Source organism: Homalodisca vitripennis, chromosome 2 (genome assembly GCF_021130785.1).
Source record: "Homalodisca vitripennis isolate AUS2020 chromosome 2, UT_GWSS_2.1, whole genome shotgun sequence".
NCBI lineage: Eukaryota > Metazoa > Arthropoda > Insecta > Hemiptera > Cicadellidae > Homalodisca > Homalodisca vitripennis.
The window spans coordinates 24427418-24431657 of record NC_060208.1 but is presented as its reverse complement, the minus strand read 5'-3'; the positions used below and the strand labels follow the sequence as shown (position 1 = coordinate 24431657).

Genomic DNA, 4240 nt, shown 5'->3' with positions numbered 1-4240 from the left:
TTATAAATTTTGCTTGCATTGTTATTGTGTAGGATTACAGAGATAAATGCCAACTTTAAAATATACTGGATAATGGTTCTCGAACCATCTAAAGATATAATGATGACGAACGATGTGACAATGAACTCAAGGACTCGAGGAAAGTTATAGAAAAATGCGATAAACTAGTAAACTATATTCACAAACTAATAAAAACAATGTTGGAGCAAGCAAATCGTAGATGTCTGCGCGAATATCTTCTGGTGATTGACATAAGAATTTCATATAATACGAAACACATCCTGGAAACGATTATATTTCTAATAGAAGAAACATGACAAGGAAGTTTGATACATTAAAGCTATTCGACTTTCCTTTGGAAATAACATTTAAATACAATCTAGCAATCTAAACACATATTTGTTTTTTGTTGTATGTTTTATTGTATTACACCAGACTAAGTCTTTTCCACTATGATTTATTAATAATAAATCAAGACTATAACTGTAATATCTTTTTATTTAATATTTAAATGGAATAACACTGTTAGAAAAAAAGAAAATGAATTAAACAAGCAAATAATAACTTATTTAAATCACTCTTAAAGTGAAAATTATTTTATCAATCAGCAGTTAAATGTAATGAATATATGAGCACTGTTTATGATCAATCATGTAGCGTAATTAATTATTTAAAACATCGCGCCTTTGCGATCACATTTTACACTCCTCAAATCGATATTTGGCAGATCATCGATATTTCGCTGTATTGACTTAGTAGAAGGCAAACATCTTACCTTTATTACGCAAAAAGAATAAAGACAATAACGCATCGCTGTTAGTTAGTAATAGTGATTAAAAATTCTCTCTTTATAATTTGTTATTGGCGATGGAAGTTTTGAAAGGATAATAGGATTTCATACATTTGACATCGTTATATGTTACAAAATGTATAACACAAAGTTTCGAAGATAAATATACCTCTTCATCAGTTGAAAAGTCCATCACAAAGGAAAAAAGATAAATAGAATGCGTCAAACAGACCCGAAATCTGCTTGGAGTTCTGAAAGGAGAAAATTAACCCACGCGTTGTCACTCGACAGTCACGAGCACAAGTCACGAGCACTAGAGTTCAAGAGTACTAACACACGTCACTCCTGCGCAGGCGAAAGTAGGATACTAACAAAAAAATCTATGCCGTAACTTCCTTCGCGCCGTGACTTGTGAAAAAGTAGACATGAAGGCGTTAATAATAATATCCTTTAGAGCATAAACAGTCATACAATTCAATAGCAACGTCAATAATACTATAAATATAACCATAGTACTAATTGTAATGCCAAAAATAGATGTTCGGGAGGTGGAAGGGTCTTTTTTTCTTTAAACTCAACCGAGAGTTCTTAGTGGTTGGTCTGCTAATAAATTGTATGCGTGAACCTTCAATAAGTTTTTGTTAAAGTAATTCTCTTATCGGTGTATTATTGGTTTTATAGCAATTCATGTGATGATTTTCAGACAAGCAATGTTAAGCAGTTAAGTTTTTTCCACTAGCCCTTTTCTAGTATTTTTTCTATTATTTCATTCTCACATTTACGTAGTAATCCTTTGTCCCGCCTATGTACACGAACAAGTTATACTGTAAACACAGTTTTGTTCTGTGTGGTATGGTTTGGTTTTACGAGACATGTCAGAATATTTTGTGTTCTAAAAGTGGTTATAATATTATATTTTCTGCATACTCCTCTAAGTTTCTCCGATAATCTCGGCACGTAAGGGATTAACAAGTACTTAAATTTGACTTTGCTTTTATTTAATGACTGATGGTTTTGTTTAGTGCTTATTTACACTTATTTATGACAGACTGAGGTTAACCATTTTTAAAAGATCCGCTTCAATTCTTTTAAAAATATTCAATTTTTAATTCTTTTAACCCATATTTTTTCTGGGCGTAAGCTTTTTGCTCTGTCAAACATGGTGGTGGTTTAGTGCTTAGGAAATTCTTTTTCGAATCAATATTATGATCTGTAATAAACTTTACTTACTCTGTTGAGAGCATAAGACATATGTGACTCAAATTTAATTTATCTAGGACAGCGAAAATTCACAAACAATCTCATTACAACCCCTGTAAATGTTTGATCTTTATAAAAATACTTGAGCTCTTCTAGTATAGTCATGATGCATACGTGTGCCAAAGTTTTGAGTTCTGAGATATCGGGAAGTTGCAGAATTAGTAATGAGTGAGTGAGGGATTTGCTTTTTATGTATAGAAACATATGAGATGAAAATACTACAAAAATGTATTTAAAATACAGTCTTTTACCAGCATGACAAAATATGTTATTTACAGTGTTAATGAATAAAAATTGATAATTAACCAAAATAACAGGACTACAACAAAATGTCAACAATAAACAGTGTTTGCCGCAGGAAGCATATTTACTGTGTATAACGTCGTCGTTCGTAAAGCATGCACACTGGATCTTATTTAACGCTACTGGTCCATAAAATTTGAGCAATGCTCGTGCCAAGGTAATGCATTTTCAATAGGATAAAGTTGTATGTCACAAATAAGCATTTCTAATGGCACTGGACGAAAGTATAAATCTAATTTAGATTATACACAAACAACAATGTTTATTAAATATAAAAAAATTGTAAAAAATATAATTTGCAATTAGTAGAGTACTAATAAAACAAATTTCAAAATGTAATTAGAAGTTATTTTAAATATTTCCGTTATATGACACAAGTTTTCTTCATTGAATAAGTGATTATTTTATTTGATCGACTATTTGATATGTTTAGAAACCATAACGTAGTTTAAAAACATTCGGATTCTCATGGTATCTGATTTGTAATGAAAATTTGAAATGTCTGTATTTTATATAGAATAAAATATAATGCAAATAGGAAATACGAATTAAAATAGGAATATACACGGATAATAACGTTTTAAGCAAATATAATGAGCTAAACATGTGAATATTTAAATACAATAAAAATATTTTGGTTGTATAGATTTTTAAACAAATGTGTAGTTAGGTATTAGAATGTAATGTACTGTAAAGATTCTTGAATAATATTTAACAAATAATAAGCATCGCTGGATGTAACTTTAAACGCAACAGCTATAAAGTTTATAAAAATAAATCCATTAATTTTTCTTTATCGTTGTCTCGAAATTAAACTAGTCATAACTTTTTATCCCGATTAAAAGGACTTATGGTTTTAAATAGGATTATAAAAAAATTACGATTAATTTTATGAGTATTGTAAAAATGGTAAAATAGTTTTTGTGACAGCATTTATATTTCCTTTGTTAACAAACAAAATTTTTCTATCATCTAAAACAAAAAATATATACACAAAATAAAGTTAGTAAAAACTATGTTATATAACCCTATAGTTAATATAAAATATCATATTTATTCAAAATTAAAAACTACATTATATTAAATTTTGTTCTTGTACCTCTCGATAAATATTTTTAATATAGCGATTTCTAGAACACATAAGTTTGTGCTTTGCACACATAGTTTTTGCAGGTTTGGGTAACTATAGTCATTTAATTAAAGTTATTTTAGTCATTCTTATCTTCCAGCGTGCGATGGTGGTGTAATGGTCAGCATAGTTGCCTTCCAAGCAGTTGATCCGGGTTCGATTCCCGGCCATCGCACTTACTTTTTTATCTTTCACGAATTTTGTAAAGTTTGACCGGCCTCGTGTGTCAAAACGTTCGTGAAATATGTTCTTTTTAATCCACATCAATTTGATTCTATCAGATAGTGCAATGGGTTGTGTTAATAATTTACTAGAATTTAATAAACATACGGTATCCAAATAAAAAAAGTAAAAAAGCATGTTTATTAATCTAAAAGGACACTACAATTTTTAAGTGATTGTTTTGAACAATTTTGTGGCCAGCCCCAACACAAAACTGTTCAAAATGGGAGTAGCCTATAATATTTTGCAGTACATATACACCAAATGTTAATGAAAGAAAATTACGAGATTTTAAAATGAGCTGAGCAAAGCTTTTGAATTGAAGCAAATAGCAAGTGATTAGTTTGGATTTCTTAATTTTTTTACGGTTACTATTTAAGTTTGTATAGGATGCTTCCTATATTATTTAGTTATTTATAGGAATCTTTATATTTTTATTAAGAGAATTGTGAATTAATATAATAAGTGAATTGTAAGATTGTGATCCTTCCAGCAGTGCTGAATTTCTTGTTGAGTCGGGTTCGAGGAATGCTAGA

The 4240-nt window shown here is 29.6% G+C and overlaps 1 non-coding gene across 1 annotated transcript; it reads left to right on the top strand.

Annotated features, from left to right (window-relative positions):
* The first annotated feature begins 3585 nt into the window (after positions 1-3585).
* On the top strand, positions 3586-3657 carry Trnag-ucc. Its single transcript has one exon. It is a non-coding gene; the product is annotated as a tRNA-Gly (tRNA).
* Positions 3658-4240: the final 583 nt, after the last annotated feature.